We start from the raw sequence: 13,348 nt of genomic DNA on the forward strand, positions 1-13,348 counted from the left end.
TACAGCCACTCCACGCTAGGAAATGCCAAGCATCAAGACCTGTATTTCTCCAAATGAGGGTAGATCCTCAGAAACTCTACAAGAGACATTCCAAAGCATTTATAGAAATTTAATGTGCAAACCTCCTAAGCACTTGGCTAGGGAGAAGGGTGTAGCAACTACACATGTACAGAAAGAAGCTAGTCACTTTCAGTCACCCTTCCTTCATCTCTTCCTCTATTCCTTTTCCTGAACTCTCTTGCAACACTAAAAAGGTAACCGAAAGAGCAGGAGAGCAAATAATTGAATGCTATACTTAAAGATTATTTAGAATATGTGGCGGAAGCAGTTGAGAAATCCTTAAAAGTCTAATTCTCCCTTTTATGAACCTAGATTTATTTCTTAGTGTCTTTATTTTCAAAAGCCAAAGTTATATACCTACATCAAACATTACAGCCGAACAATATACATCAGGCCAAACACAAATGACCTAATGTAACCAAATCACTTTTAGATATGAAAGTGAAGGAGGACTACATTTGATTTTTTTTTTAAGATTTTATTTATTTATTTGACAGGCAGAGATCACAGGTAGGCAGAGGCAGGCAGAGAGAGGAAAGGAAGCAGGCTCCCTGCTGAACAGAGAGTCCGATGCGGGGCTCAATCCCAGGACTCTGGGATCATGACCTGAGCCGAAGGCAGAGGCTTTAACCCACTGAGCCACCCAGGCGCCCCAGGACTACATTTGATTTTATACAAAATAACCACCTGGATAAAAGGTGAAGTCAATGTTGGAAGCAGCAGAGGTCTATACAAAAAAATATAGAAACTCCAGTAAAAAATATCACATAAAATGTTGTTTGCACACAAGTTGAGCATTGTTACAACTCAATCCTGGTTTTTACCATCAAGTAACCAAGCTTATAGTTCTCAGAAGATTTTAGCACTTCATTGGATTTTTAATTATGAGATATTCTATGCAGTATAAATAATAAAACTCATACATTCATCATCTCACACAAGAAATAACACATTACAACTATAATTATATCCCTTTATCTACCTACTCCAGACCCAATTCGTCCTCTCTCCTTCTCACAAAGAAAATTTCTATCTTAAATTTGGGGGTTTGCCACTTTCATTAATATCATACTTTTACTCTGTTTAGGCCATAAAAAATATGTAATACTGTTTTGCACATTCAAGCCATACAAATGGAATCATATGCTATGTATAACTTCTACAACTTGCTTTTTATCTTTCTCTGTAATGTTTGTGAGACTCATCTATATTGATATATGTACTATTTTATTCATTTTTGCTTCTAGAGAATATTCCATTGGATGCATTATATCAGTACTTCATATTTTTAATGCTTTGTGTTGTCATCCATTTGTGTTTTTACCTTTTCCACTTTCTAAATTTTGCACTATACCAATGCTCAGTGCACATTTTCATGCCATGTGGTTGAGTATTCCTAATATATGTACCCAGGACTGGAATTACTGGGCCGTAGGATATATACAACTCCAACTCCGCTAGATATTGGTAAATTGATCTACAAAGTGGTTATCTCATCAATGAGATATTAAATGGGAAATTTTCTTTAGCAAATCCTATCAGATCTCTTAAATGAGAATCATAATGAATGGTATTCTCATGATATAAAACGTCACTGATACTCCACTGCTAAATTTGGATCTTCCATTCTCTGAACCTTTTAAGGAAAAGCTGGAGTGTGGATATTTTAAAAAACCCAAAAGTATTTTACAGATAAGTAGAATATTAATTTAAAGTAGCTGTGGCCATAGGGATAATATTTATAGAACAGCTTTTGGTGATGAATTATGACTAAGGCAAGTAGGTACAGGATTAGAAATACCCATTCTGTGTATTGGGCATTAAATTTAATGATTGGAATAAACTCCACCAAATGCAAATGCTTTTCCTTTTTTTTTTTTTTTTTTTTTTAAACTCAGAGAAAAAGAAAGGGATAAAACCACCCATGAGTGAAAGTCTGGTTTGTGTTGAGTGGGTTTCGAGTCCGATAGGCATCTCTCAGACGATGCAAGTTAAAAGTTAATGGCATGTTTCATTCTTTTTGATTAAAATTGACGTGTATTTCTGGAGACCGGCAATTGTATACCCAAGTCACAGCACAAAACCAGCCCTCAGGTTCACGAGGGAGAAAATTGATCCCTTTGTTTGCTTTTTTCATCCTCACTCCAAAAAAATTATTTGTGGAGAACCTTTTACAAATTGTTGTTTATGCCGGCACAGGGAGAGGCCTGAGGAGATCTCTGTGGATGCAGATATTGATAATGAGAAGCACAGACAGTATTGTTTTCTGGCATGCAGCTATCTACTGTGGTGTCTCCGTGTCCTGGGAGATCTCTTTATTAGAGGGCTAATGTGCTTATTAGCTGACGGAGGAAAAGAAACAGGATGAAAAACCCCAGAAACCAAAGGACACAACCATGAAGCCGCTTGGGAAAGCCAGCCTCTACGACCTCCGGTGATTCTCGCCTCCTGCTAGTCACACCTTTACCAAGTCCCCTCCCGCAGCAAACAGGCTGACATGAACAACGCACAGTGCCTTGAGAAGAAACAGGTGTGACTCTCAGGGCTAGCTTAAGTCTGTTCTCTTGGATCACTTGCTCTAAAGGAAGTCACCAGCCATTTTGAGAAGACCTTCCAACGGCCGTGCAGAGAGACCCACCTGGCAAGCAACTGAGCCCCCCTGTCAAGATCCAGCCTCGACAAGCTGGCCAGGTGAGCGGAGCGCGTTGGAAATGGAGTGTCCAGCTCCAGCCAAGTCTGCAGGTGACTGTAGCTCGGCTGACGTGACAGACCCCATGAGAGTCTCTGAGCCGAGATCATGCCTTTAAGCGGGTCCTGAGTTCCTGACCCACAGAAACTGTATGACATACTAAATATTCATTGTTGTTTCAGGTTGTTAAGTTTTGAGATAATTCGTTATGCAGCAATAGATAACAAATACAGCGTTGGAAAGACGAAATGAGAGCAACTCCCTTTCTTCCTTTCTCCAAAACTTAATAAATACTTCTGTTTATTTATTTATTTTTTTACGGAAAGAATTAAAACCGTCCCCCTGCCAGGATGGGAGTGGGAGACCTCTAAGGCACCATCCCTTGGGAAAAAACCTAGTATAGCAAAAAGAAAAAATAGCAGCACTTATTCAACAAATATTTACTGAGCATACTCTATGTCAGATACTGTGCTAAGTTAGATAACTTCAACACTAAACAAGAGAGCTATGAATGCTACCTCGTGGAATTTACATTGTCATAACCAAGAGGGACAACAATCAAGCAAATAAGTAATTCAAATTCTTATAAATGCCCTGAGCCCCGTAAATGAAGTATTGCAATATGTTGTGGGGAGTATGATAGGTCAGGCCGCTTCAAGGAGATGACATCTAAGCTAAGATTTGAAGGACAGAAAGAAGACCATCATTGAAAGAAAGGTGGGAAGGGCGATCCAGGGAGAGAAAAGAGTGTATGCAAAGGTCCTGAAGTGCAAAGATGTAATGAATGGACTGAGGAAGGCCAGAATTAAGAGAATCCAATGTGTGAGGAGGAGGGTAGCATGAGATGAGACAGGAGTTCATCCACGTGTTTTCAAAATTCTGGGGAAAACACATCATTGTGAGGAGACCATAAAAATAATTTCACTCACATACAAGGCCTAATTCAGATAGTCGTTCTCCTTCCTTAAAGAAATATTTTCAATTTGATAGAAGAAATGAGCTCAGGGGCACCTCTGTGGCTCAGTTGGTTAAGTGTCTGCCTTTGGCTCAGGTCATGATTCCAGGGTCCTGGGATCAAGCCTCAAGTCGGGTTCCTTGCTCAGCAGGGAGTCCGCTTCTCCCTCTCCTGCTCTCCCGGCTTATGCTGTCTTTCCCTATCAAATAAATAAATAAATAAAATCTTTTTTAAAAAAAGAAACGAATTCAAACCAAACATCAAACTCGAGCACTCGGAACCTGCTGGTTCCTCATTCCTCCCAGTTCCAACCAAAGGTCTTTCAGGCTCCCTGCTCAGCGGGGAGTCTGCTTCTCCATCTGCCCCTCTCTGCGAAAATAAAATAAATTAAATCTTTGGAAAAAGATACCTTGGATTTCTAGCGGCGCTATGGGTTTTCTTTACAGACACACAATGGCAGAGTCTAGTCTTGAAGCTGGGAAAACATACAAAAATATGAATACATCTCAAAAAACGACATTGTAGGAAACACCGCAAGCATATTGGATTTAACAATTATTCCAGACAATAAAGTTTACTTGGAAAGTTTCTGGCACTTCTCAGGGGATTATGTGACTGCGTTGGAGTTTAAAGACCCAGTGTCCTCAGTGTCCAGACTTAAAATTCTGTCTCTGTGTACGACCTTTCAAACTCTGTTTGCCAAAGAGAGAAACTGCAATGTAAAGTCTTAAAATCACATTGTCACACTGCTGGCTGGCGAGGTGTTGAGGGACCTCATGCTATTTATTTAGTCCTGTCGTAATGCCCTTTCCAATCCCAAATTCATTCTTGCCTCCAGAAGATTATTGAGATGGAACTTGTGAAATATGCAGCCTATTTCAACAAACAGCAATCGCCTTCTTCCTCTGCGGTTTCCAGGGAAGGAACAAAACTCACTTCTCCAGCCAGGACACAGGCTCTTGTACACCAAAGCTGCAAGAATCCTAACTGCCAAAAAAGCACCGAGGGGATTTTCATTCATAGAGTGTGGAAGTGTCAGAAGATGCATTTTATGAGGAGTTTAATCTGTGCATTTGAAAGAGAATGGCAGGAACCGTCCCATGGGTCCCGCCTCCGGGGCAGACAATGTTCTCACTCTGTAAAGAATCCCGCTTGATGAGAATCGATACATGTTGTTGGTCTTGACTACAAATAGTTCATTACAAGCTGAGAAAAGGGCCGCTGCCACCCCATTTGCTTTCTGCTCTGCTGTAATGGTCCCAGCTCTCTCCTATGTCAGAAAAGCCCACAATTACTTAATATAAAAGAATGTATCCGGCAATTCAAAGGCTAGAAATCTCAGGCTGAGATTTATAATTAGAGGGGAACAGGTGTCTTGCCTTTTTTTAAGTCCCAGTGCCCGTTTACAGCGGGACAAGCATGCCCTTTGTTCTGTCCCCTCCTCTAGAACTCCTCCAAATGCACGGACTGAGGCTGCTGGTCCCTAGAGAATGTCTAAAGTGCCACAGTATGGCTTCCCCGGAGACATGGATACTCTCCCAAGCCTGAATTAGAAAACCTTGACCAGGACTAGAAGAGACAAATGCATCGTCAGCCACAGGCTATTCCTGTCCCTGCAGTTGCTGCCCATCCTCAAAGTTGGGAGACAGCTACACTCATGCTATCCGAGGCTCCTAAAACAAGCTTAAAACAGCACCCCTCTGACCCTTCAATTCCACTTAATGTCATGCATTCTAGTTTGGAGGATAGTATTACATCTGTCCCTTATTGAATTTTTTATTATAGTATGACATTCATTTGGAAGAGTGAAAAATCCTAAGAATACAGCTTGATGAAATATCACAAAATGAATATATTTGTGTAAACACTGGCTTCTTCACTCTCCATCTCTAGCCCATGCTCCTCTCAGGGGTAATGCCATCAGTCAGATTCACTGGATTTTGAACTTTATATGAATGGAATCATAGAGTACATATTGTCTTCTGATCTGAGTTCTTTAACTCAATACCAGATGACACTGATCCATCTCATTATACATGTATTTTGTCCATTCTTATTGCTGCGTAATATATTATCATATGACTATATCACGCTTCACTTTTCCTTTCCACTGTGGGTGGACATGGGAGTTGTTTTGAGTTTTGTGCTATGAATAGTGTTACTAAGGATGTTTAGGTACATCTTTATAGGTATACACAGACATTTTTGTAGGGTATATGCCTAGGAGTGGAATTACTAGCTTTTAAGGTATGCACACATTTAGAAATTGTTCTTAATGCTTTTGTCCTAAAAGATACTTTGTACTTTCTTTCTCAGAAAAGTATCAACTCCCAGAGCATCCTCTGCCGGTTTCTTCCTGGAGCTCTACTCTCTATCACAGAATGATAGTGGGTACGGGGACAATCATTGCCCTTGGCCCTTCTCAGGAGATGACCAAGAGGCATTCCTGAACAAGAGTCTGACCAATCCATGAGTGTTCTCTTGGTGCCACAACCCCTTTCCTTGAGGTAACATCAATGACCTATGCCCTTCCATGCCATCGTCTGGGATTTTCTGTCCCCTTCATACTCTCCTCTTGCCAGAATCACATACTACAGTATCAGAATTACACAATGAAGCAAGCTCTGAGCAATTTTAATCACTATAAATGTCCTTCCTTGAGAAACCCTATACCCCCTGCCCCTCCAAGGGAGGCAGCATGCTAACCATGTAAAGAATCACGCTGACTTCACTTCCACATGGCTCATCTTCTCTCTCAGAAGACAGGGTTCCAAAGCATGGGTCCTGGATTGCCCTGGAAGTGGCATGACCTCTAACAAGGCAACTCTAAGAGCAGAAGGAGGAAAGTAATACCTGTCTCCTACTTACACAAGGATGGGATTTATTGAGTGTGAAAGAAATAACACTGCTTAAAAACTTAGTGATGAAAGAAGTATAAATATTTTTAAAATTATCTTTATTATCCACTTCAAGTCCCTTAGCTAGCTTGCACTTAAACACCTATCTATCCTAAGAGGAAACAGCTTACGACATTTCAGAACACTTTTGGAGTATCTCATAATTTCCAATTGGTAAGTTATTTATTTGTAATGAAATATTTTCACTCATCCCTTTTAGTCTCATATTAAGAATAGCTGATGACTATTCTCTCGCTATGACACTTTACATAATTAAAATTGCTTTTAAGCCATTGCTTTTCCTTCCTTTGAGTAAATAACACCAAAGCTTTCATCTTTTCAGAACAGGTTCTAGCAGTCCATTCCCTACTCATGGGCATACTCCGAACTCAAATTTTGGAGTTCCAAACTGTCTTAGATCATTTAATTATTGGCAAAATAATTGGCCAATTCGCCAACACCAAAACACATAACATTCTTTCATTTATTAATTCATCCATTCAATAACTAGATCATTGTTTTAAGTTTACTGTGTGTAACCTTGTGATTCAGTATAGAACAAGACAGATGAGTCCCTCTCCTCTCCTCTCATGGAGCTCACTTCCTAAACATATTGGGAAAAAAAAGTAAAAATACACAACTTATTAAGACCATGAAAAAAATAAATCCAAATGCTGACCTCAAGAATGACTGGGACAGGAGCTACTTAAGATTGCATGACTGGGGAAGGTCTTTCTGAAGAGGTTACTCTTAGACTGAAATCTAAATGATCTTGGGAGATGCCATGGAGAGGTGTGTGAAAGGGTTTCTATGCAAAGGATACAGCAATGACAGGCCCTGCATAGGGAACATCACTGAGAGCACAGCATGATCTGCAGAGGGAAAGGAGATGTGTGGGGAGACTGGGTATCCAGACTTGTTGGCTGTCATTAGGAGTACATCTTGCATGTCTCATAGGTAATAATTCCATTGGCAAATGGTCATATATCTAAGTTGTTCTCTGGGTAATAAATCCAAGAGTATGATCCTATCACTATTGTATGCATTATTCCACTTTGTGGTTCCTGGGATTCCCATGGTCTCTCTGCCATCGGCACTGCAACCTCCTTTTCTATCTTAAAGCCTCTCTTCTTCTGAAACATAATCTTCAACTGAATCCTTTTTTACAAGCTAAAATTTAATTCTGTCATACCTGAAGAGCTGAGACATAATACACCTAGTTTTTCACATGTAATTAATCCCCTACCCCCGGCCAATAGGAAGCAATAGTCAAGAGTTTGGGCTTTAGCTTGCATCAAAACCAGGTTCTATTTCTGGGGTTTTTTTTTTTTTTTTTTGACACTTTTACTGTGTGTAAATAGCATATTAGTTCTACCTTCCTGAGTTTTTTTATCTGTAAAATGGAAATTACTTTTTATAAAAGATTTTATTTATTTATTTGAGGGAGAAAGTGAGTGATAGAGAAAGCAAGGGTGGGGAGGAGAGGCAGAGGGGGAGGGAGGGACAGGCACCTTCCCCCACCTCCCCGCCAAGCAGGGAGCCAGACCAGGGCTGGATTCCAGGACCCTGGGATCGTGGCCTGAGCCAAAGGCAAACACTTTACTAACTGAGCCACCCAGCCACCCCTGAAAAATGGAAATTAAACACCTACCTCAGAGTTGTTGTAAGGATTGATGGAGATAATACATATTAACCCCCAAGAGATGGTCATTAATAATAATGCTATTCAAAAAGCAAAAAGCATAGAAATTTGTAGTAAAATGAGAATTTAGATCTTATGCCATTTATTCTCTCATTTTGTGTTTAAGCCTCTGTGAAGCTAAATTAATTGTCAATGGTCACATAGTTAGTCAAAAGTTCACCAAATTTCCCTAGTCAATAGTCTAATAGAGGAATAATTCAACAATTCATCACTTGTTTTAGCTTTGAGATTGGACTTTATGAACTACATAATCATTATTTGAATAAATCACGAAAACATTCTGATACCTGAGGTGGCAAATCATGATTGGAATACTGTGTGGTTTAATAAATCTTATTTTTTAGGACTTGAGAGATTCAGACCCATGAATTCTACTTTTTATTCTATTTGGTAAGTGGAAAAAGTCAGTAAGAAGATATGGTTTTTATATAGAGTATATCTACCAAATGTGGATTGTAATTTATAGACAAAGCTCCGAAAGAAAATAAATTGTAGGTTATAGCCTAGCTCTGGTAGGCAAATTATTGGGTATAGTGGATATGTCAACTAAGGATGAAAATCTAGAAAAGTAGCTGTTCTGGCATGGAATTATATGAAACCCATTTATTTCAAGTGCCTCTCATTGGCAAGTTTTCACATAGTTATCACACAGACATGAACTGAGCTGTGTAAGTGTGACAGAAGTTAAGTCTAAGTCCTAAACCTTAAGTGTAAGTTCAACAAGTAGGCTTTTACATGAACTCTACTTGTTGTACTTCTATTTGACCTTTACCATTGGCTTTAAAATAATTTTATTGTAAAAAAAAATTTATTGTTTATTTATTATGTAAGTAAACTGCAATCACAGAAGAAAAATAGGAAATATAAATAAGCAAAGGAAATTCATCTATAATTTTACACTAAAAAATAACTATTAATTTCTTGCCATCTACACACACACATAAACACACACATTCTTCACATATCTAAAGTAATTCTTATTTTATCTAGAGAGATATATCAGTGAAATTGACACAAACTTTTTAAATGTAACATACTGAAAAGTGATTATTACAAATGAAAAAACATTTCATATGAAGAACTTCAAATTTTCACAATTATTGTTTACTACACTTAATTAATCAACAACCCCTTTTTTCAGGAATGTATAAGGGAGTTATGGCAACAAATTCCATTCTAATTCAACAAGACTTAGTTCCAATATTTAGACAAATACAAAACAAGTGTCTATGTTTTTAAGAAATTATATCTGCAAGGAGCACACATAATAAATTCAGTTACTTGAGCAAAATTGGAGGTGAAAAACAGGGCTAAATACCCCTTAAAAGACACATGGTATCAGATTGGATAAAAAGCAAGACCCATCAATATGTTGCTGGTAAGAGACTTATTTTAGACCCAAAGACACCAACAAATTGAAAGTGAGAGGGTGGAGATCCATTTATCGGACATCAAAAGAAAGCTGGAAATGAAATGAAAACATAATGTCAAAACCTTTGCGATGCAGCAAAGGTGATCCTAAGCAATACAAGCCTTTCTCAAGAAACAAGAAAGTTCTCAAATACACAATCTAACCTTACAACTAAAGGAGTTGGAAAAAGAGCAGCAAATAAATACTAAACCCAGCAGGAGAAGAGAAATAATAAAGACTAGAGCAGAAATCAATGAAATAGAAACCAAAAGAATAGTAAAACAGATCAGCAAAACTAGAAGCTGGTTCTTTGAAAGAATTAATTAATAATTAATTAATAAACCCCTGGCCTGACTTATCAAAAAGACAAGAGATCACAACCAAAGAAATATAAATAGTTATAAGAACATATTATGAGCAACTATATGACAACAAATTAGGCAATCTGGAAGAAATGGATGCATTCCTAAGGATCTATAAACTACCAAAACTGAACCAGGAAGTAACAGAAAACCTGAACAGACCCATAAACAACAAGGAAATTGAAGCAGTAATCAAAAAATCTCCCAACAAACAAGGATGGGATGATTTTCCAGGGGAATTCAAACAAACATTTAAAGAAGAATTAACACCTATTCTTCTGAAGCTGTGTCAAAAAACAGAAATGGAAGGAAAACTTCCAAACTCTTTCTATTAGCCAGCCTTACCTTGAAGCAAAAATCAGACAAAGACCCCAGCAAAAAGAATTACAGACCAATGTTCCTGATTAACATGGATGCAAAAATGCTCATCAGGATACTAGCCACTAGGACCCAACAGTACATTAAAAGGAGTATTCACCACGACCAAGTGGGACTTATTCCTGGGCTTCAACATCTGCGAACCAATCAATGTGACATATCACATAAATAAAAGAAAGGACAAAACCACCTGAACCTCTCAATAGATGCGGAAAAAACATTTGACAAAGTACAGCATCCTTTCTTGATTAAAATTCTTTACAGTTTAGGGATAGAGGGAACATACCTCAATATCATAAAAGCCATCTATGAAAAGCGCACAGCAAATATCATTCTCAATGGGGAATAACTGAGAGACTTTCTTCTAAAGTCAGGAACATGACAGGAATGTCTCCTATCATCACTGTTGTTCAACATAATACTAGAAGTCCTAGCCTCGGCAGTCAGACAACAAAAAAGAAAAAAATGTATCCAAATCAGCAAAGAAGTCAAACTCTCACTCTTCATAGATGACACGACACTCTATGTGGAAAACCCAAAAGACTCCACCCAAAATTTCTAGAATGCATACAGCAATTCAGCCATGCACAGAAATGCAATGAAATGGAATGCACAGAAATCAGTTGTATTTCTATATACCAACAACGAAACAGAAGAATAAGAAATTAAGGAGTCAATCCCTTTTAAAATTGCACCAAAAACCGTAAGATACCTGGGAATAAACTAACCAAAAAGGCAAAGGATCTGTGCTCAGAAAACTATAGAACACTCATAAAAGAAATTGAGGAAGACACAAAGAAATGGAAAAACTTTCCACACTCATGGATTGGAAGAACAAATATTGTTAAAATGTCTCTGCTACCTAGAGCAATCTATACATTCAATACCATCCCTATCAAAATACCATCAACTGTTTTCACAGAGCTAGAACAGATAATCCTAAAATTTGTATGGAACCAGAAAGACTCCAGATAGCCAAAGAAATGTTGAAAAAGAAAACCAAAGCTGGTGGCATCACAATGCCAGACTTCAAGCTCTATTACAAAGCTGTCATCATCAAGACAGTATGGTACTGGCACAAAAATAGACACATAGATCAATGGAACAGAATAAAGAACCCAGAAATGGACCCTCCACTTTATGGTCAACTAATCTTTGACAAAGCAGGAGAAAATATCCAATGGAAAAAAGACAGTCTCATCAACAAATGGTGCTAGGAAAATTGGACAGCCACACATAGAAGAATGAAACTGGACTATTTTCTTACACCATACACAAAAATGGAATAAAATAAAAGTGATATATGGAAAGCCCACAGCAAATATCATTTTCAATGAATGAAAGACATAAATGAAATGAATGAATGAAAGCACCTAAATGAAATGAATGAAAGATCTAAATGTGAGACAGGAATCCATCAAAATCCTCGAGAAGAACACAGGCAACAACCTCTGTGACCTCGGCAGTGGCAACTTCTTGCTAGCCACATCTCCAAAGGCAAGGGAAACAAAGGCAAAAATAAAAGTGAACTATTGGGATTTCATCAAGATAAAAAGTTTTTACACAGCGAAGGAAACAGTCAACAAAACCAAAAGTCAACTGACAGAATGGAGGAGGTATTTGCAAATGTCTTATCAGATAAAGGACAAGTATCCAAAATCTATAAAGAACTCACCAAACTCGACACCCAAAGAACAAATAATCCAATCAAGAAACAGGCAGAAGACATGAACACACATTTCTCCAAAGGAGTAATCCAAATGGACAAAGGACACATGAAAAAAATGCTCAACATCCCTCAGTGTCAGGGAAATATGAATCAAAACCATGATGAGATACCACTTCACCTGAGTCAGAATGGCTAAAATTAACAGGTCAGGAAACAACACATGCTGGTGAGGATGGGGAGAAAGGGAATACCTCCTACACTATTGGTGGGAATGAAAACTGGTGCAGTCACTCTGAAAAACAGTATAGCGGTTCCTCAAAAAGTTGAAAATAGAACTACCCTATGACTCAGCAATTGCACTCTTGGCTATTTACCCCAAAGACAAATGTAGTGATCCGAAGGGGCACCTGAACCCAAATGTTTATAGCAGCAATGTCCACAATAGCCAAACTATGGAAAAAGCCTAGATGTCCATCAGCAAATGAAAGAATAAAGAAGATGTGGTGTATATTCACAATGGAATACTACTCAGCCATCAAAAAATGAAATCTTGCCATTTGCAATGATGTGGCTGGAACTAGAGGATATTTTGCTAAGCAAAATGAGTCAGTCAGAGAAAGACAATTATCATATGATCTCACTCACATGTGTAATTTAAGAAACAAAATAGAGGATCACAGGGGAAGGGAGGGAAAAACAAGATGAAGTCAGAGAGGGAGATGAACCTTAAGAGATTCTTAATCAGAGGAAACAAACTGAGGGCTCCCGAGGGGGTTAGATGGGGTTTGGGTAACTGGGTGCTGGACATTAAGGAGGGCATGTGATATAATGAGCATTGTGTATTATATAAGACTGATGAATCACTCTACCTCTGAAGCCAATAATACATTATATGTTAATTAATTTAAACTTATAAAAGGGGGAAAAAAGAAATTTGAACTACAAATAAAAGGAAGAAAAAAGTTCACTAAGACCAGAGATGCTATTTTTTCCTCTCTCTTATTTTTTTCTTTTTTTTAGAGACAGAGAGAGTGTGCACGCATAAGCAGGGGTGGGGGGAAAGGCAGAAGGAGAGGGAGAGAGAAAAGATTCTTAGGCAGGCTCCATGCCCAGCATGGAGCCTGATGCAGGGCTCCATCTCAAAACCCTAAGATCATGACATGAGCTGAAATCAAGAGTTGGACACTTAACATACTGAGTCACCCAGGGGCCCCTCTTCCTCTCT

At 38.5% G+C, this 13,348-nt stretch overlaps 1 long non-coding RNA gene across 2 annotated transcripts in view; it reads right to left on the bottom strand.

Annotated features, from left to right (window-relative positions):
* LOC116869065 overlaps positions 1-13,348 on the bottom strand; it is a 22,080-nt gene continuing 8,732 nt past the window's right edge. Inside the window, exon 3 of one of the 2 annotated variants that reach the window (XR_004382953.1) lies at positions 1-76. This is a non-coding gene — a long non-coding RNA (uncharacterized LOC116869065). Of the gene's footprint in view, positions 77-3,871; positions 3,904-13,348 lie in introns of those variants that run through there. The other variant, XR_004382954.1, reaches the window with a different exon arrangement.

Source organism: Lontra canadensis, unplaced genomic scaffold, assembly GCF_010015895.1.
Source record: "Lontra canadensis isolate GAN:19392208 unplaced genomic scaffold, GSC_riverotter_1.0 scaffold18, whole genome shotgun sequence".
NCBI lineage: Eukaryota > Metazoa > Chordata > Mammalia > Carnivora > Mustelidae > Lontra > Lontra canadensis.